At 36.3% G+C, this 22,243-nt stretch overlaps 2 long non-coding RNA genes across 3 annotated transcripts; one reads left to right on the top strand and one right to left on the bottom strand.

Moving 5' to 3' along the window:
- Positions 1-1,460: 1,460 nt before the first annotated feature.
- LOC141611769 (uncharacterized) lies at positions 1,461-21,902 on the bottom strand. Of its 2 annotated transcripts, none has more exons than XR_012528731.1 (3): positions 21,580-21,902; positions 21,384-21,473; positions 1,461-1,485 (listed from the first exon to the last, which is right to left on the bottom strand). It is a non-coding gene; the product is annotated as an uncharacterized LOC141611769 (long non-coding RNA). The 2 variants fall into 2 exon arrangements; XR_012528730.1 differs by lacking the exon at positions 1,461-1,485 and adding an exon at positions 16,916-17,210.
- On the top strand, positions 9,186-11,054 carry LOC141611770 (uncharacterized). Its single transcript, XR_012528732.1, has 3 exons — positions 9,186-9,540; positions 10,009-10,071; positions 10,746-11,054. It is a non-coding gene; the product is annotated as an uncharacterized LOC141611770 (long non-coding RNA).
- Positions 21,903-22,243: the final 341 nt, after the last annotated feature.

Genomic DNA, 22,243 nt, shown 5'->3' with positions numbered 1-22,243 from the left:
AGTATCTACTTCTTGTATTAGGAATTAAATTTTCATTCAATAGCTCAATAATCTAAAAAACTATATTCCCTAAATCCGAATTCCAAAAGTTTCATAAAATTTTTTAAGTTCCTTATTACTACTTCAAGAATTTGATCAATCTCTTGTTAACTTAGGTCCACGATCCTACATAAAAATAAAAATAGTATTAAAGACTATAAAATAATCTATTCCGATTTTGAAAAAAAAACGCATAAACTTAAAAATATACGGATTAGAATGTAGAAACCATACTATTTAATATTTATCTGAAGGTTCACTTTCGCTTCCTTTTAGTACGCTTCCTTTTAGTACATGCCTTGATAATAGTTCATATGAAATGAAAAAGAAAAATATATGTTAGAGATGATTATACTAATGAATACAAAAATACAAATTCAAATAGGTTGATCGGGAAAGCATAATAGTAAAATCAGCAACTCTTCCATAGGACCGTCCTATAGCATAGGATTGACCTAAAAGGATAAAAGCCCAAAGTTAACATATAATTACACTCATATTTCAGTTTTATTTTGATTACCCGATATCTTATAATGAATACCGACATATTTAAATATGCAAGTTATCAAGATAAAGTATTATGTTATCGAAATAAACAATTTTTTCACATTTATTAACTTACTTAGTTGAGCTTTGTGTCATTAGGCTAGTCTTTTGATAAAAATGGTCATATAGAACAATTTTGTAGTAAAATTACACAACAATATACGCTTAATAACAAATTTAAAGAAATATTATAAGATCTCCATTTTGAGATTAACGATCATCTTATAATGGTTAAAAAAAGCATAAACCACTTAAAAAAGTAAAGTGAATTTTATAGAAAAACAATCAAAAGGCGGGAGTTAGAGAAAACTTAAATTGGAAGAGGAAATGACATAATTAAAATGATTAATTATTGTCATGATGGTTCAAAAACTAATTGTGAAAATTTAAAGATTTTTCATTCAATTATTTGTACTTATTTATTTACAATTAATTATGAGAGTAGGGTTTTTTTTAGGAAATTATGAGAGTAAGTTTTATGTATTATTCCTGTTTTGACAAAAAAAAACACATAAACTTAAAAACATACGAAGTAGAATTTAGAAATCATACTATTTAATATTTACCCGAAGGTTCACTTTCCCTTCCTTTTATTACATGGCTTGATAATAGTTCATATAAAATAAAAAAGAAAAATATATGTTAGAGACGATTATACCCGTGAATACAAAAATACAAATTCAAATAGGTTGATCGGGAAAGTACAATAGTAAAATTATACCACAATATACGTTTAATAACAAACTAGAAGAAATATTAGAAGACTTCTATTTTGAGATCAACAATCAGCCATTACTTATCAGTTTCTACCTTACATTTTTTTACCTTTAATATTACCTCAGTTTCATGCCTTTTGTATTTCTTCCCTCTTCAGATTACCCACATGATGGTTTGCCTTATCTGCATTCACATACGTTTCATGGTGCTTTAAAGTTATATAAAAAAACATTGACCAAAAGATAAAACATCAACCTGATAAAAACTTGACAAATGAATCAAAACATTGTCACATGTAAGTCACTTAAATTAAAACAACTGGAAAACATGCATTCAAATATAAAGCAACCGATTTATAAAACCAACAACATAACAAATTAAAATATATTTTATTGGACACAGCAGCAGCAACAACAACAACTACAGCAACAACAACAACAACAACAACAACAATACTCGACAATAATACTCAATATAATCAAATAAATAAATAAATTAAACCATAAAATACAATCCACAACTTAGAAACTCATGACAAATGGGCATATTTTAAATAAATAAAGTGAATAGAAACTATTATAGGTATTATAGGTTTTATAGTCATTACACAACAATAAATTCCCATATTTTAATTTAATTTTTATTTTATTTTGTGGTATTATTAAATTAGATAATTGATTGTCGAGGACCTCAAGAGATGAATTAAATAGAACAAAATGTTAATAAAAATTATGGGTGTTGAATAACATGGTTGGAAGTCATCACCATGCACATTCTTGATAATGGGCTTGAAAAATCGGCCATTTCCCGCAGTCGTTCAACCTGGTTGGAAGTCATTACCAGGCACATTCCTGAAAATGGGCCCGAAAAACCGGCCATTTCCCGTAGTTAATCAATTGACTTTCAATGGCTGGCGAGTCTATACGCATGAGCAACAACAACCAAGCAAATCAAACCCCTTCGAAGGACATGCCCCCATAGTCCCTTAGGTGTAACACCCCCATTTATTTAGGAGCCTTAGGCTAGGCTTCCCAAGTAAATAAGAGTGTTAACCATATCAGTTCCCTGAGATAGTAAGTATAGAAGACAAATAGATACAAAGGTAATTTAAATAAATAAGTTTAAATGAATAATAATGCGACAATGGTTTTATTACAATTCCCAACTTAAATAAACTCAAGTAAGTAAATTTAATACAAAACAACGGAATTAAAACTAGTGATTAGACAACATGTAAATGTGGCAATCTAGACTTCAAAGACTGTGTGATCTCGCGCCAATCCCATCCCGAGCATCTGAGAAAACTTCTCAAATCTAACATGCTATGTAATGTAACACTCGCTCTTTTCGCAAAATAGTTTTAAAATATTTTAATCGGTTTATTTAAAATATTTATATTTTAAAAACGTATTTTTATAAAATATAGCTTTAAGTGAATAATAATAATAATAATAATAATAATAATAATAACAATAACAATAACAATAAGACTAATAATAATAATAGTAATAATAATAGTAGTAATAATATTAATAATAATAATAGTAATAATAATAATAATAATAATAATAATAATAATAATAATATCCGCCTTAAGTTTGTAGTAGGCTAGAGACGTATTTATGGTGGAAAATCGACTCAATTTAAGAGTTTGGGCCTAGGATGACTATGGACCTTTATCTTATCTTTTTCTCTCCACCAATCCCATGACCTAAAACCCTACCATCTTCATTTCTTACAAAAATTTCAGCAAAATTCTTCTCTCTCACAACCATCATTGTTACAACTACCTCCATTTAACAAAAATCTTCATAACTTGCTCAAATCTTATCCAAATCGACTTATTTTCGCACCTATTTACTCCTTATTCCGTCCCCCATCCTTCTATGTAAGAAAAAGACCAACTTTTCTTCCCCTTCGTTTCTGCCGTGCCATTTTTGGCTCGAAACTCCATGCTTATACCGTGTATTTTTGTTGTTTAGTATGAATTTGGACAACCCGGAGGAAGAGAGCTTTGAGGTGGACGATTCTATAGAAGATTAAAGAGCTAAGGTAACGGTGATAGGATTACTCGACATTTTGTTGATATTGTGTGTTAGTTGGTTGTGTTATACTCTTTAGTGACATAAATTGTTAGTCTTTACGAATTTTTCATGTTGTTGGATGTGTCAACTTATAAAAGATTTCCATGTTAATTTGAGAAAAGGTTATGTCTTTAACTTCATGGTGAAATATGTGTATGAATTTAGTAGTTTAAATGGGTGAATATTATCTTTTCCATGCTTAAAAATCCGTCTTAGGATCGTCTTAAAATGGCTGTTCGGACTGACTATTGGGGTCATTTTTGGGCGAGATTTTGGTGTTGAAGTTAGCCAGTTTATTAACTTAAGTCTCAAGTTTATATACATGTATGTATTTGGGTCATTTATATGAGTGAATTCTGTCTTGTTTGTGCTTAGAAATCCGTCTTAAGACGGTCTCAAAATGAGTTATTATGCTGCTGGTTTGCTGCTGTTTTGTGCTTGTCTTTCACGCCCCTTACCTCTGCTTCTACCATGTTTTCTCCCTTGTTGGCTGGTACAATCACCTCCCTTGGCCGTGCATGGGCTGCCCTAACTGTGGGTGGCTTGGGTGGGGTGGTGTATTGGTGGTTGTGGGTAGTAATTGTGTCGTGTATGGCTGCCATAAGTCGAACGTGGTGGTTCTCATTACTGTTGAGATGGTTTATTTTTAGGTTGTGTATTGGCTTCTCTAGGTCGTGGCTAGGCATTGACTGGCCGTGGCTGGCCCGTGGTCTATTGGTGTTGTTGGTTGTCTTAGCCGTGTGCTGGATAAATTGAGCCGTGTTTTGGTAGCTTGTTTGGCGCTAACGTGTTCGTGTTTTGAATTATTTAAATTTCGTCATGTCTTTTATAAAACATAATTTATTTTTTATCGTTCATTTAAATATTTCTTACATGAATCTTAAACGTGGAATTTATTATTTAACTACGTCATAATTATATGAAATGTTGTACTATATTTATAATACGTGCTTTAATTCATGCATTTCCATTTATTTATCGTATCTCAAATACAGGTGATTTATTTTACATGATTAATTGAGATGAGTCGTGTCCTTGTGAAATTGCCATCATGCAACACTTTGTGCTTGACTTATATTTACGCTCTACTTGTGCTATTCTGGCAAGTACGGGTTTAGCCCACTTGTGCTGTTCTGGAAAGTGCGTTTTATCTTATTCCATTTCCGCCTCTTTCGTGCTGTTCTGGCTAATTTGGGGTACTCAACTTCCGTTCTGTCGTTCGAGTCTTGGATGCGGGCTGTTCTGCCGCATGTCGAATCGGGAAATGTTTTAGAATAGGACCGTATTATTATCGTAGTCCTACCGGGTGAAAATTGAGTCTAAGAGTAGTAAATGTCTTGCAGTATTTGGTTAGTTGCATATGTCATGTTTCCTCGGAATGCGTGCTCGTGTCTAATTATCGTATACTGGTATTCATTTTATTTAATTGCCTTACATGATTAGTTGAGTCTATAACATGCTTAGTATTATCCTATCTTATTTCCTCTCATTTCATTGACATGTTTGATATATGTTGTTTAATACTCGAATTATTTGTAATTGTCTTATATGCTTTGCTTAATTGAGTGCTTAATTATGTCTATATTGACAAAATATGGCTGGGAGAACCTTGAGTTACTCCTCACTGACTGTGGCTTTCATGTTTACATGAATGACAGGTTTGTGAAGATGCAATCTATGAGGTTATAGACGTGTGAGCTAGCGAGTACCTTGGACTACTAGTTTACATATTTTACCACTTAGACTCACCTTTTCGTCTTGTCATTCGAGGGATATATATTCTCCATTTTTTACTATCGTAGTTGTATGGACCTATGTTTTATTCCCGCATACTTTCTTTCCGTGGTGTTTTTAATGAACCCGCGCTTTATACTTTAAAATGTTTTAAAAATTTCTTAAATTCCGCTGCATTTTTACTCGTATTACTTTACGTTTATCATGGGGGTTCACAGTTGGTATCAGAGCCTTAGTGCTCCCGACGCAGACATGTGTACCCCAACTTAAATTTCGAACTTGACCGTAAATAATGAATAAGAGAAGAGTAGACTTAAGTGTAACACCCCCATCTACGAAGGAGCCTTAACATGACCTTGCCTAGTAGATAAGGGCATTACCATCTCGATTGCCCGAGGAATAGTAAATATCATAACGTCAATAAAAAAACAATTAAGTTTATTACAAGTTTAACTCAACAAAAAGGAAATATACAACTGATAACAACATCTATCAACTACTGTGATACTATCCATCATGCCACGACTCGGTGATGGAATCGTCCCTCCAAAGCCCCCAGCAAAGCTCTACATATCAGCACCTCCTAAAACGGACTGCTCACCATAATGGATCACGACAGACCCATAACAAAGAAAAGACAAACAACACCACCCAAGGCCAGTAACTGAGGAACAATAGACAAACCAAGATACAACATATATACACCCATCACCAATACCAATCACCCATCAATCATCTGACTAACCCGAAGGTAAAGTTCTGCCAGAATATCCGTCGCAACAGATATCCCACGCTGTGATGTGACTCATAATTGCGCACATTTAGTCCCCTAATTGAACCTATTTTGCATACTAATATAGCATTTCATGACCATTTTATCCGTCAAATCCTTCCTATTTGGTTTTCCTATTACATTGTATATGTTTTGTAGGAAAGAAGATAATGAGGCGTAATTCGCCCTCTCCCGTGCATATTTGGAAGCTTTTTGATGATATTGAATGGACTAGTATGAAGAGGAGGCAAGAATGATAACCAATGATGTAGGAATAAAGAGTATATAGAAGGGTCATTGGCTTAAAAGCAAGGACGACGGGAAGGAAGCCATTGCAAGAAGAAATTGCTCGGAACCCAAACCAAGAGTTGATTTTTTGGCTTTAAAAGTATGCTAGATGAAACGGCGTCAAAAAATCAAGTGGTCTAGGCTTTTGAATCACTCCAATAGGAGTCCGGATGAGAAAATGACGTCCGTTTTACAATCCGAGCTCAAATAGACAAGTTGTCCCAGGCTCCGCGCGTCCCGAGACCAATCCGCTCGTCCCAAGCTGCAGCGCCATTTTCAGAATAGTCTGTTTGTGGATATGCGCATCCCGAGCTCAGGATGAGCATCCCAGTCCTAGGATATGCGCATCTCCTTCGAGAGGAGCATTTCCCTACTCAACACTTAGCAATGTTATTTATTAATCTACCCTTGCTTAACCTAATGATGTACCACTATATATACTCCATTTGTAATAATCAAAGGATCAAGCTTTTCTTAGATTAAATCAACTTTCCTTAGATTAGATTAGGAGTAGATTAGAATAGATTATCCTTTAATCTTTCCACAAAATTACACATTAATCTTTCCTTAATTATTGTTCAAGTTTATTATTGAGTAATTCAAGTTTATTATTGGGTAATTAGAAGATCATTTGGGTTTATTGGGAGATTGACAACCTTCCATCAATCATCAAGTACTTCTATTATTCTTTGCATTATTATTTTGGAATCTCCATAGGTATAATTCTCTTAATCCTTGTTTGAATTATTATTAATCTTTCTTACTTGTTCATCATGTTTTGCCTTGTTAATATGATTGACAACCTTGTTAGCATGTTAAACTTGATAATGAGTGAGTAGCCTCTTAGCTAGGATTAATGGGTAATTAGGGGAAATCAACATGGGGATTGATTCATGCTTAATCTAATATGTTTTCATAATTAATTTGCTTGCTTGTTGTGATTTCAACTTGTGCACATGTTATGTTTGATGAAATGCGAGCCTATGAATCCTTGCATTTTTTACCCATCACTTACCTTTTCAATGAGACTTGTAAGACATAAACCAACTCGAGTCTCATTAGACCATTCATATAGTTGGATAAGGGGGGATTAAGTCGACTTGTTTGTGTTGTACAATCTAATCGCTTTGGCTCCGGGACCCAAACCTTCTTAGGGATTGTAAGATATACACTAACTCGATCCCATCACTACAATAATTGCTTGCTTATAATTGAGAACATGTTTGTATGATCAACTCCCATGATTCCCTTATGAACCTATGATATCCTAGCATTTTTAGTCATTTATTTACACCCTTCTTTTAATTGCTTGTTTTACTCCATTGCTTTCATTAGACTAGAATCTTCAACCCATTACAATTGTGACAACCCCAAACACAACCATAATTAGATTGAACAATTTATGTACCCACCGTCCCATGGATCGACCTCGACTTAACCACTAACTAGTTGTTTTGTTGAGAATATAAATGTTTTTGATTGAGAGCCCCAACGACACTCTCATCAAAATGGCGCCGTTGCCGAGGACGGTGTTGTGTATTTGAATTGTTCTTTTGTCTAGTTTTAGTTGTGCTTCTTTTCTTGAGTTTTATTGTACTTGTTTTATTTCATTTGATCAACATGTCTACATTCACCTTTTGGCAATATGAAAATGAGTCTTTTGATAAGTATATTACAAGATTTGAAGATTATATGACTCATGCTTGGCATCATGGTTTTACTCTTTCAAATTATGAAGCATGTTTTGTTGTTTATAATGGCATGAACCTTGAAACCCGCAACTTGGCATTTCACTTGAGTGGTGGTAGGATATGTGAGATGAGTTGTGAGGAATTTTGGGAATTTGTTGAGTTCATGACCACCCATTGTCTTAAGCAAACTATACATGACATATTTGAGAGTGCCAAGGAGGGTATGGAAGCGATAAAAACCACATTTCAAAAATTCATTAAGGAAAACTATGTTGAAAATGAGATTTGTGAGAATGAGAAACCTTCCTATAACCTTGAGCCAACCCACTATGTTCACGAATTTGCCCCTCCTTGGGAAGATGGTGTGATAGATGAAGAGAGTGATGATGAGGAGGAGTATATTCTTGATTTTGAAACCAATGCTTGGATACCGTCACCTTACTCTTCTTGTGTATCAATGAAACCAACTTCCATGGAATTTGATGTTAATGGGCAAAGTGAGAGTGATATGGATATGAGCTTGAATGAAAACTCACCCTTTGAGGATGACATATTAGAGGGAGACAATTGTGTTGAACTTGGCAAACCTTGTTACGATAACCCCTTTGATAATGGACCTTGTTGGGATGAGGAATATGATGAGGACATTTGGGAACCACAAATAGACACCCTTGAAATCTCCTTGATTGATAATGAGAGTACTTATATTAAAAGTGATGATTTTGACTATTTGGAGGATAAGTTGAGTGAATTGCCAACCAACTACCCATTTTATGTTCCTACCATCCATCACATCTCTTATGATTTTTGTCATAGCATTCTTGACATGCTTGATCGGTCTTTTACTTGGGCATTATTTCATTGCATAATCTTGTGTTGTTATCCATGTTTATTTATATCTCACTCTCAAGAATTTGACCGACTTCTACGTGCTTTGAGTGCTAGTGATAATTTCCTATGAAATTGTTCATTGATAATCTTTGGTTTGATGGAGTTCCTCAATAACCATTAATTTGTATATATGCATTTAGTGTAATTTTGCATTCATTCATTCATTTAATAAATTGCATGAGAGATAAAAGGGGGGGATCTCATATTTTAATTGAGCTTTTTGAAGGAAATTAATGAAATTGAGAAGATGGAAAATGTAAAGAAATGAAGAAAATGGAGAATTTGGGCTTGTTGTAACACCCCATTATTTTCCGAGTTATTTATAAGGTGTAACTTTCTCGTATTATTAGTTTTGGGACTCTTAATTGAAAAATTTAAAACCAAGTATCTCTTAGAAAAAATATATTTCCGATTTTAACTTTAAGAAAATAAAATTGATTTGGTTCATATGGAGATTTAAAGATAATTTCAAAAGCCCGATTTCAGTTTCGAGTTGGACTTCTACCGAGCTTATATATATGACTCAAAGGAAAGAGAATACTGTATTAAACAATTTCTCTAAATTAACCTAAACCCAACCGTCTCATTCTCTCCACTGCAACTTTTGATCCTCTCAACTTGACGGCACTAATCTCCATCTTTCTACTTGGTTTTCTTTCACCATTGTGCATCTTCTTGCCTGTGCTCACCATACATCAAAGTCAATCAGCAAAATTTTGGGACTTCGACACCGATTTTCCTATCATCCGCCCCTTATCTCTTTCGTATTCTATATATTGTAAGTATTCATTCAATAATGTTTTGCTCTGTTTCATAAATCAAAATCTTGTTATAAAGGCAACCCGATTTCGGTCACCAACTACTCGTAGCGCTCAGAGTTGTTTACACTGATGATATTTACATTGACTTGTTATATTATATGCTGGGAACTTACCATGGTGATGGGCTATGAGGATTATTATTATATATGACAATAATTGTCTATTCTTTTATGAAATGGGTTAGAGTATTATATGGGCGTGAGTATGGAGTGGACAAAGACAAATGCTACTGTGTTTAGGCCATAATTATATGATGCTGTTAGTAATTAATTAGTAGATTGGTTCATAGGATGATGAGTTGATGATGTTGGACTTAGAGGTAAACTTTGTTAAAGAACGGATGATTAATGGTAAATGGTAGTATGATCGAGGTTATAGTATCGATGTTGGACAATGTAGTAATTAAATCGTTTCCTTACTTGTAGTTTGCGGATTTGAAGAGAAATAATTTTTCTGTTAAGCTTAGCTATGGTTAGCCGTCTTGAGAGGTAAGGACTTTTACCCTTTTTAAATTAAGTAAGAGCATGTTCGGTTTGACATTTAAACAGTTTTTACATACTTTTGGTAACGATGAATTTCTACTAGCTTTTGTGAATTTTTGAATATTGTTTTATGTGACCATGGGTCACTCGTTGGAATTATTTGGCACAAGCTGTTTTTGAGATTATGTAGCAGACTCTGGGAGCTCTGCTGGTCTAGCAGGTTTTAAGGTGCGTCTGAGACGTCCCTGGGAATTACATCCCGAAAACTGAACTCTTGGCCGGAGTTCCATTTGGGTGGGGTTTGACCGGCCCCCACTCGCTAGGGGGTTAGACTTTCTCCTTTGCGCCTCATCCTCCTCTGATCGTCCAAATGTGAGAGGTGCGCACTATTATAAGTCTGACCAAGCACAGGTGGTACCTCTAGACCGTGTCAAGGGTAGGACCTTGGCACACACGTGGTGAAAGTTTTGGTTTTTGAATGTTTTGATAATTGTTATTCGAAATGCTGGTTTCAGAATATTATTTCATTCTTATTCTTATTCTGGTTTTAAGTTTGATTAATTTATCTTTGTGAACTTAACATTGTTTACGATTTTCCTAAAACTCAGCTTTGCTGACGTCCTTATGTTTTGGGTCGTTCCCCCTACTGGAACCTGTACCTATTTATGTTTTGGGTACAGTTGATAGGTATAATTGAGATGCTTGAGATGCTGCATGGGTGCATACTAGATCCGGGGATTTGTACGAGCGTGGAAGGATTTTGAATAAAGACTCCGTCTTAATCTATTTATTATTTTATAATATCGTTGGATTTGAATTTTATTTACTGTTTTAGATTTTGTAAGACTTAAGTCTTCCGCTGCAACGTTTTAATTAGTTGATAAAGTTTTGAGATATGTATTTTATTTTTAAAGGTTGACTCTGTATTTACCTTGCACTTGGCATTTTCAGCTAAGTGTGGAGTGACAGCCGTGAATTTTCCCTCTCTACTTTTTTCATTTTCGTCGTGAAAATTTAGGGCTGTTACACTTGTGAGCAACTTTGTTATCATTAAAAAGGTGTTGGGTCGAAATTTCTCGAAATATGCTCATCCCGAGTCCAATCCGCGCTGATTGAAAGACAGGAAAAAAAAAAAAAAGCTCCCTGCCTGAGAATCCGAGCGGATTCTGAAGAAACTGAGCGTCCTCGGAAGGAATCTGCTCGAGCTGAGCTTGGTCCGCGCGTCCTGGTACGGGTTGGCAAATTCAGCATGCACTGTGTGAGAATCCGAGCGTCCCGTGTTGAATCCGAGCATCCGTGCATCAACTCGAGCGGATCAGACTTGATCCGAGCGGATTAATGCTAAAATCTCACCTTTTTTCATTTGGCTCATGACATGGCTATGTATGCATCCTATCTACCATCTTCATCTCCTACAAGGATTATAAGAACCCTTTTTTTCTTTATCTCTCAAAGTATACTTGCATTTATGTAGTTACCTCATGATTAAACCCTTTTCTTCCTACAGTAGCAATAGTGTTTAAAATCGGTTTGGGGAGGTTAAACCATGAAGCGGCATACATATATCATATAGTTTAGGCTTGTATTTGTATTATATTGCTTTAAATTAGTTAGTTCATATAGTATAGTTTGCATTGTAATATTTTTCATATGATTCATGTAGTTAGTTGCATATAAACTAGAATTCATACATAGTCACTAATGACCAAAGCTATTCCTTTCTATACTAGAAATAGTGCTTAAATCGGTTTGGGGAGGTTTGATCATAACTGACCATAGTTTAATAGAAAACATGCATCATATAATATAGTTTAGATTGCATTCATTTGTTATATATGTCATATAGAATTGCATTTAGTTAGAGCATGCATTCATTCATATCATATAATTGCATTTGTACTTCAATTTCCATAAAATCAAAAAAATCCAAAAACATGTTTTTCTTTTTCATTCCTACTCCTACATGTACATTGAGGACAAGGTCCAAAATAAAGTGGGGGATGAGAATTTATATTCCAAAATGCATAAAAATTGAAATTTTTTGAAAAATACAAAAACATGTCTTTTTGTTTCATAAACATAAAACCCATAAAAATTTGAAAATTTGAAAAAAACAAAAACATGTTCATTCCTTTATAGTGTAGTATTGTATATATTGTATATACTTGTTTGTTTGTTTGTCTATCCTTTTTCACATTGATCGACTACGCCACACCCGAGACATGAGGATCATGAAGACCGCATGGTATGATCTTTCCAATCTCCTTTTTCCTCTTTATGTTAATGACTATGTGGCTTTATTTTGATTGATGCGGTATAAACAATGGGAATTTAGGATTGCATTTAGATTATTTGGCATACTAGTTGGTAGAAGCATATGCATTAGGTTGTATAAATGTTAGTTGCATCATGGCATGTAGTTTGCATGGTTAGAAAATTTTGTGAAACCATCTATTTGGGAAACTTGACAAGTGTACATAGGCCCTTGTAGATACTTTTTCTTCTTGAGACTTTGCTTGTTAGAATGGTTGTAAAACACCCTAGGATGTGTCCTGCTAGTATCCTTTGACCTATGGATTAAGGCATAGTCAAGAGTACCTTGTGGTGTGATAACTCCTTGGCTACCGTTTATTCCAAGGTGACCCTTGAAACCATGCAACCATCATCCATATTCTACCACATTTTGTCATCAAAAGGAATGGGCACAAAAATTGTTCAAGATTTTAGTTCGAGAATTGAAATGAAAGTCAAAAAAGTTTGCAATCGCATCAAAAGAAAAGAGGAGTAACAAAAATGAAAACTCCTATGCTTCAAAAATAAGCACCCTCACTACAAATGGAGTAGCTTTAAAAATGTTCAAAAGAAAATGCAAAAAGTTGAAAGTTGTCAAGTATTGAAATGCCAAACATCAAAAGAAATGGCAAAAAGAAAATGTTCTCAAATGTCAAATGTCACAAGAAATTGGGAGGAAAAACAACAACAAAAAGCAAACTCCCATATGAAACTCAAATTCAAATGATTCCTTTATCCATCGAATCCACTTTTGTGCATGGTAGAGAGGGGACGACCCTTCTTCTTGTCTAGGCAAGAAGGGGAATTCCGCGATCCTCCAGTGTTTCTAACACCATAGGGAGCCTACTCTTGACGAAAGCATTTAACAATTGAGGACAAAGGTACCCTAGCTTGACACAACTTGGAGGTGATTTATTGGTATCCTTCGAGGCTTAGTAGTTTGAAGAAACCGTATCTATGATGGAATGTGTACCCTTATATTGCTTATCTTTTAGATAATTTCCGCCACTTAGATGAGGAAAGTGGCTATTCATTTTTGTAGATGCATCCATTACTTGGTTTGTGTGCTTTAATGCTTGAATGTGTCGCCATTTTGGCAAGCCCCACCTTGCCTTGCAAGAAGGCATCCTACCTCATGGTTGTCTTGTTGTGAGTTGAAGGGGCGGAGTGAGACCCGCTAATTGTCTCACATCGGCTATATTATTAGGATAGTTTAAATAAAGGTCTAGTTCTAGTCACCTCTTTACTCGGGACGAGTAAATGTTCGGTTTGGGGATATTTGATGTGACTCAAAATTGCGCATATTTAGTCCCCTAATTGAACCTATTTTGCATACTAATATAGCATTTCATGGCCATTTTATCCGTCAAATCCTTTCTATTTGGTTTTCCTATTACATTGTATATGTTTTGTAGGAAAGAGGATAATGAGGCGGAATTCCCCCTCTCCCGTGCATATTTGGAAGCTTTTTGATGATATTGGATGGACTAGTATGAAGAGGAGGCAAGAATGATGACCAATGATGTAGGAATAAAGAGTATATAGAAGGGTCATAGGCTTAAAAGCAAGGACGACGGGAAGGAAGCCATTGCAAGAAGAAATTGCTCGGAACCCAAACCAAGAGTTGAATTTTTGGCTGTGAAAGTATGCTAGATGAAACAGCGTCAAAAAATCAAGTGGTTTAGGCTTTTGAATCACTCCAATAGGAGTCCGGATGAGAAAATGACGTCCGTTTTACAATCCGAGCTCAAATAGACAAGCTGTCCCGGGATCCGCGCGTCCCGAGACCAATCCGCTCGTCCCAAGCTGCAGCGCCATTTTCAGAATAGTCTGTTTGTGGATATGCGCATCCCGAGCTCAGGATGAGCATCCCAGTCCTAGGATATGCGCATCTCTTTCGAGAGGAGCATTTCCCTACTCAACACTTAACAATGTTATTTACTAATTTACCCATGCTTAACCTAATGATGTACCACTATATATACTCCATTTGTAATAATCAAAGGATCAAGCTTTTCTTAGATTAAATCTACTTTTCTTGGATTAGATTAGGAATAGATTATCCTTTAATCTTTCCACAAAATTACACATTAATCTTTCCTTAATTATTGTTCAAGTTTATTATTGAGTAATTCAAGTTTATTATTGGGTAATTAGAACATCATTTGGGTTTATTGGGAGATTGACAACCTTCCATCAATCATCAAGTATACTTCTATTATTCTTTGTATTATTATTTTGGAATCTCCATAGGTATATTTCTCTTAATCCTTGTTTGAATTATTATTAATCTTTCTTACTTGTTCATCATGTTTTGCCTTGTTAATATGATTGACAACCTTGTTAGCATGTTAAACTTGATAATGAGTGAGTAGTCTCTTAGTTAGGATTAATAGGTAATTAGGGGAAACCAACATGGGGATTGATTCATGCTTAATCTAATATGTTTTCATAATTAATTTGCTTGCTTGTTGTGATTTCAACTTGTGCACATGTTATGTTTGATGAAATGCGAGCCTATGAATCCTTGCATTTTTTACCCATCACTTACCTTTTCAATGAGACTTGTAAGACATAAACCAACTCGAGTCTCATTAGAACATGCATATAGTTGGATAGGGGGGGATTAAGTCGACTTGTAGGTGTTGTACAATCTAATCGATTCGGCTTCGGGACCCAAACCTTCTTAGGGATTGTAAGATATACACTAACTCGATCCCATCACAACAATAATTGCTTGCTTATAATTGAGAACATGTTTGTATGATCAACTCCCATGATTCCCTTATGAACCTATGATATCCTAGCATTTTTAGTCATTTATTTACACCCTTCCTTTAATTGTTTGTTTTACTCCATTGCTTTCATTAGACTAGAATCTTCAACCCATTACAATTGTGACAACCCCAAACACAACCATAATTAGATTGAACAATTTATGTACCCACCGTCCCATGGATCGACCTCGACTTAACCACTAACTAGTTGTTTTGTTGAGAATATAAATGTGTTTGATTGAGAGCCCCAACGACACTCTAATCACGCTGCCAGTAGGGAACCGTATCCGTTCCCACGTAAGCCCCGCTCATCTCCATCGAGCGAATAATACATGTCAATTAATGTGAACATCTCCCTTGTGGCGGGAACCACAAGGGGCGAATCAAGGACGTGAAGCCATTCCCGAGATGACTCCACTCAGCCAGGGACGCACCCCGTATACAAACACAACATCACTATAACCATCAACATTACCATACATCAAACAACACAAACAATTAGCAGTACTGAGTAGGTAAACCTACCTTTAGCAATCAGCATCGACACCGCATAAGACCATATGACGACAAAGCAACCACCATTAACACCTATCATAAACAGTAGGAACAAAACCCATTACTAACGAACCTAACCACAACAACCTAGGTATGATGATGATGACTTACCTATACTCGGTATTCTGGCGACAAGACCGATACTCGACTCAAGTCTCTATCCCCATGGTGTCTCAAATTGTAAAAGGATCTTAAGGGTTGATGGTTGGTGGAGGAGAACAAGTGTCGTCGATTAGGTCTAGGAAGAAAAGAAATGAAAAACTGATTTGGGGTTTATGACCTCACGACTTATAACTTACCACTGGAACCGCCATACTCGATTGAGTATGGGACATACTCGGTCGAGTGGCCTCTTCTCGATCGAGTCCCTAGACTACTCGATCAAGTAACCTATGCTAGATCGAGCTCCCTACGTCTAAAGGTCCTCAAGAACTAAGTCCGCTTGTATGAAAGGTTCTCAAGGGTCTACCAAGTGTCTAAGGTCAGTCAACGGCTAGTCAACAGGTCTCTAACGGGGCGGGTATTACAGTCTTCCCCCCTTAAAAAAAATTCGTCCCCGAAGTTCAACTCATTATCTCCCGCACCCAAAGGTGTATGCTAAGTCAAGACAACTAACACGACTCAACCCGACGCGAACTCTTATAGCCATACCCAATTATGCTATCCAACTTCCCATGCCGCCTAATCATCATCACTTGCCTTCACGAATATGACCATCAAATACAACTTTCTACCGAGTCATCAGTCACAAGTTAACTATTGCAAAAGTATACTACCACGACTATCATCACTTCCTTTTTACCGAACAAACTTACGCCATACGACGTCATACCTCATACACACCATACACATTTGACGTAACCAACTTACTTACTCGACCAAAAATTAAGCCATTAAACATCCAATGTATAAATTACCAACTACATAACTCAATGTCCGTTTAAATCATCCACACAACAATTATATTACTTTAACAATTTTTTTTTTAAATTACTTGAACAACAATTAAATTATATAGCAGAAATAACAAATAAATTACCAACGAAGTACTTAAAAGGCGACATTTTAGGCATTTTTCACGCGAGACATTACTCTTCCCCTCTTAAAAGGAACTTCGTCCCCGAAGTTCACCTTCAAAACGAGATAGCCAAAATTTTACAAGAAAATGGAAACTATCACTTAATCTTGACATTACGAGATGAATCAACACACGATGAAACCGACAATTAAAATATAACCTTCTTTGATATCACTTGTATAACATGTATGCATGTGGGTACATCAACTAAAAATAACACACAAAATGATTAAATTATGCGCAGCGATACCAAGCCAATATATGTGATTCAAAAAAGATGTTTAACCTAGGGAAGAAAGACTGCGCTACTTCTTTCTAGGTAGATCTCCATTGTGGAACCTCTGCAATCATGGCAAGGCAATCAACATCCTCACGCAAGAAACATCTTTCACGTACTAAAACCCAGCATGACAAAGATTTTGAACCTGGAAGAAGAAAGCATCCTGAAGAGGATGCAGGGCGAAAAAGTAAGAATATGCACGAGATAATGGGCATGCCTCATCTGGATTTTGATACTGATGGGGAGGATACAGAAGAGGAAATGTTGAATGATGGGAATGAGGGTCCTTGGTTAAAGAAGCAGGTAAAAACCTAATTGTCGAGGAGGACCCAAAGGACCTAATACAGATGGAGGCTTCGGACGTGCAGGAGGAACTTCAATATTGGCAACCATCTGTATACTGTTTTGTATTGGGTGCAAACCCACCTTTGGAGGTCATTGAAGGTTTTATTAGACGTATATGGAGTAAACTTGGTGTTGACAAGGTATCTTTCTTACCTAAAGGACTTTTCTTGGTACGTTTCAAACCTATGGATATGAGAAATCAGGCACTGAATATGGGGCACTTGTTATTTGATAATAAGCCCCTTATTGTGAAGGAATGGAAGCCTAATCTGGAATTGACTAAGGACGGGATAAAAGTTGTTCCAGTATGGCTGCGGATACATTCATTGCCCCTCAAGTTTTTGGGCAAGTGTTTGCCTAAAATAGCAGGAATACTAGGGATATATGTGAAAAGTGACGGGGCAACTAAAGAAAAAACCAGACTTAGTTTTGCCAGGGTTATGGTGGATTTGAAGGTTGGTCAATCATTACCTAATTGTGTCAAGTTTAAAGATGAAGAAGGTAACCTTGTAGAGATTCAGGTGGAGTATGAGTGGAAGCCCATTATGTTTGCCAAATACAGAGGATATGGACATGAAACTAAGCACTACAAGCGTGGTCACATAAGGGTAGAACAGAAGAAACAAGTTAGGAAGCTGGAATGGAGGCATGTACACAGGGATATTCAACATGCTCAGGCCACATGCTCTGAGATTCAGATTGGTACTGCACAGCAAGGTGCTCTTGTGTGTAATGTGTCAGCTCCTATTCAACAGGGACAAACTGCAAGCACAAACAACAAAGGAAACAGCCAGGAGGAAGAAGTCAATCTCAAGGATACCAACATAGATGCTGCTAATACTCCTCCTGATCAAATAATCAATACTCAACAGGTATTATCTCAGGATCGAGTAAGGAAAGGTCCTACCTATATGCAGGTTTTGAGTGGTAATGGTGGTGTCCCTAAGGAAGGAATAGGGGATATGAGGAGTGAGAGACTGAACTTTGATGATGTCTAAAATTCATAATATAGTTTTTTGGAATGTACGGGGCATGAATGATTATAATAAGCAACGTACAATAATAAAGTTTTTTGCAAAAACATGATATATGGATGTTTGCTTTACTTGAAACCAAAATAAAACCAAATAATGTCAATAGAGTTATTAATAATTTTAGTAATTAGTGCATTACCACTAATACTAATAAGCACAAAGGTGGGCGCATTTGGATTGTTTGGAACCCAGCAAAGTATCATATTGATGTTCATGACTATACTGCTCAATGCATCCATCTTGAGGCTACCTCTCTTCTGAACAATGATAGATTCTTTATGACTTTCATTTATGCCTTCAATAGTATCTCTGGCAGAGAAGAATTATGGAATGATCTGCGGAGCTATGCCACCAGTATTCATGGCCCATGGGCTATGGCAGGGGATTTAAATTGTGTTACTAACTCTGATGAGAGGATAGGTACTAGTACTTCTGATGCAGAGACTATACCTTTCCAAGAGTCCCTGATTGATTGTGGCATGATGGACATACAAGCAGCTGGTGCTTTTTTCACTTGGCTTAATAAACAGCAACCCATTGATAGGGTGTATATCAGATTAGATAGGCTTGTGGTCAATCAGGATTGGATGAATAAATCTCCTCACATGTATGCTAATTTTCTTCCTGAAGGAGTATTTGATCACTGTCCCTGTGTAGTGATAGATTCTCAACATGAGGAGAATAGGATAAAGAGCTTTAAATATCTGAATATGTGGGGGCAGGCAAAGGATTTCTCGCCCCTCATCCAAACTAGCCCGCATAATGAGATCCCTGGAATGAGAATGTATGCTATCACTAGAAAGCTCAAGTTGTTAAAGCCCATCTTGAAACAACTGAATAACATGTTTTTTTCTTATATTGAGGGGAAATGCAATGCAGCCTAGGTGAGACTTGAACAACTCCAACAACAATTACAAAAAAATGCAGGGAATTTAAGACTAATGGATCAGGAATATGAAATTAATCAACAGCTTAAGGAATTGCGGAAGGCCAAGTTCAGTTTTCTTCAGCAACAAGCCAAAGCCGTTTGGTTAAGTGATGGAGATACTAATTCAGCCATTTTCCACAGAATTCTAAAAACCACGAATAAGGAATTCTGTTTTACAAGTAGAGGATATGCATGGGAATCCGTGTAATGATAAGAATTCAATACAGCAGGCCTTTTTGTAATATTATCGTACTCTCCTAGGCAAGAGACAAGATACCATGAAGGTAAGCAGCAAGGTTATTAACACAGGGAGGGTTTGTGACAGTGATCACTGGAGCATTTTGATGGAGCCTGTCACTAATTCAGAAATCAAAAGTACCATTTTTAGCATCCCAAATGAAAAATCGCCTGGACCAGATGGCTTCACTAGTAAATTCTTCAAAGATGCTTGGTCTATTATTGGAAGTGATATATGCAATGCCATTCAGGATTTCTTTTCTAATGGAAAACTACTCAAGCAATTGAATGCCACTAATATTACTTTGATTCCTAAGGTGGATAGGCCAACTAATGTTCTGCAATTCAGGCCCATAGCTTGCTGCAATGTGTTGTATAAGACCATTTCAAAGCTTATGTGCAACAGGCTCTCAAGAATACTACCTGACTTAATCTGCCAAAACCAAGGAGGCTTTGTCAAAGGTAGGAGCATACTGGAAAACATTCTTATTTGCCAAGATCTCATTCGATTGTATAAGAAACCCAATGCTTCTCCAAGATGTATGTTCAAAATCGACCTTCAGAAGGCTTATGATACGGTGGAATGGGATTTCTTAGATCAAATGCTAAAGAAACTCAATTTCCCACCTATTTTCAGGGGCTGGATTATGACTTGTGTCAAAACACCTACTTTCACTCTAAATTTGAATGGAGAAACGTTTGGGTTTTTTCAGGGCAAAAAGGGGCTTATACCAGGGGATCATATCTCACCACTCCTATTCACTATATGTATGGAATACCTATCCAGAACTTTAAAGTTTGTTGCTGAAAACTACCCTCTTAAGTTTCATTCTAAATGTGCTCATATCAAGTTGTGCCACCTCATATTCGCTGATGATTTACTAATGTTTTGCAAGGGGGATAAGTTGTCTATTATGAATCTGATAAGAGCTTTTGGCACCTTTTCGAAAGCATCTGGTTTGAAATTAAGACCTGGCAAATCTAATGCTTACTTCAATGGCATGAATCAAAGGGACAAAGAAGATATCTTAGAAGTTTCTGGTTTCAAAGAGGGTAAGCTCCCTTTCAAATACTTGGGAGTACCCATCCAAAAAACAAGGCTGACTAAACATGAATGAAGAGGACTCATTGACAAGATTACGGCAAGAATAAGGAGTATTGGGGCTAAGAAACTATCTTATGCAGGTCGACTGGTGCTAATACAGTCAATGCTTTCCACATTTCATAATTACTGGGCCATGATCTTTGTCATTCCCAAAGGGGCCTTGAATAGAATTGATGCTTTGTGTAGGAACTTCCTATGGGAAGGGGGGACTATTTACAACAGGACTCCTCTTATTTCATGGGATAGAGTTTGTACCCCAAAAAGAGAAGGAGGCTTGGGCCTTAAGAACATAGCTATATGGAACATTGTTGCGGTTGGTAAACTGGTCTGGTGGGTTTACAATAGACCTGACAAGCTTTGGGTGCAGTGGGTCAACCATATCTATCTTAAAGGGAGGGACTGGTCGACTTATCAGCCTAATGGGGACTCAAGTTGGAGTTGGAGGAAAATTTGCCAGGTTAAAGATCGAATTAGCCAAGGGTTCATACATGGAAATTGGAATGAGAGGTATAGCATTCAAAATGGGTATAACTATCTGAGAGATACAAAGCCCGTGGTACCTTGGTACCATCAGATTTGGGATTCATGGACTGTACCTAAGCATCGCATTATTACTTGGCTAATCTATCAGGATGCTATTAACACAAGAACAAAACTACAAAGACTGGGGATTAGTGACAGGGATACCTGCTGCATCTCTGAACAGGAACCTGAGACTGTACAACACTTATTCTTTGGGTGTGTATACAGTAGCCGTATCTTGAGCTACCTGGAAAACTGGTTGATGATTAAAATTAGAAGAACGGAAACTCTTACTTGGCTGATGGTGTACAGACGTACCAGACTAAGGAAGAAGATCGTTAGAACAATGATTAATGCTTACCTCTACTATATCTGGCATCAAAGAAATATTTGTAGAATAGAGATGAAATTAGATAAACCAGGAGATGTTGGAAGTAGGATTAAGAAGCTCGTACATGAGAGATGTAAACCCCTCATCAAAAGACCTGTTGGAACTAGGGATCAGCGGTGGGTTGATCGTTTTGAGTAGAGGTGAGTGGCTGAGGAGTGCTCTGTGCTGATGGAAGAAATGCCATGTGATCTAGATTTTATATGCTGATATGAGAAGAAAGCAAAGTCGGAAATGGAGGAGTACGATATAATGTGGGGCTAAAATGAGCTGATATATTTGTGTATCTTAATGCTTTAATCCTTTTGATATCCCCTTGGTGCTTAAAGTTTGACTTGTGCATGTACAAGTCTAATTTTAGGCCACCTTTTCTTTGTATATTTTATCATATATATACAACTTTTACATTTTAGCACAAAAAAAAAATATATGTGAGAATTAAAATAATTTTTCATGTGGTATAATCAAAACATGGTTACCTGACATAACTATCTTGGGAATTATTACCAACAATTATATAAACTTAACAACCGTTTAGAACGATACCGTCTAAATTAGTGTATACCGTCTTGATGTCACATGTATTGAAATATGAAGTATAAGAAAGTGACTAATAGCCATGAGAACGATATATAAT

Source organism: Silene latifolia, chromosome 11 (assembly GCF_048544455.1).
Source record: "Silene latifolia isolate original U9 population chromosome 11, ASM4854445v1, whole genome shotgun sequence".
In the NCBI taxonomy this organism is placed as follows: Eukaryota; Viridiplantae; Streptophyta; class Magnoliopsida; order Caryophyllales; family Caryophyllaceae; genus Silene; species Silene latifolia.
The sequence above is the reverse complement of the archived record's forward strand: the minus strand, read 5'-3'. Positions and strand labels throughout refer to the sequence as shown.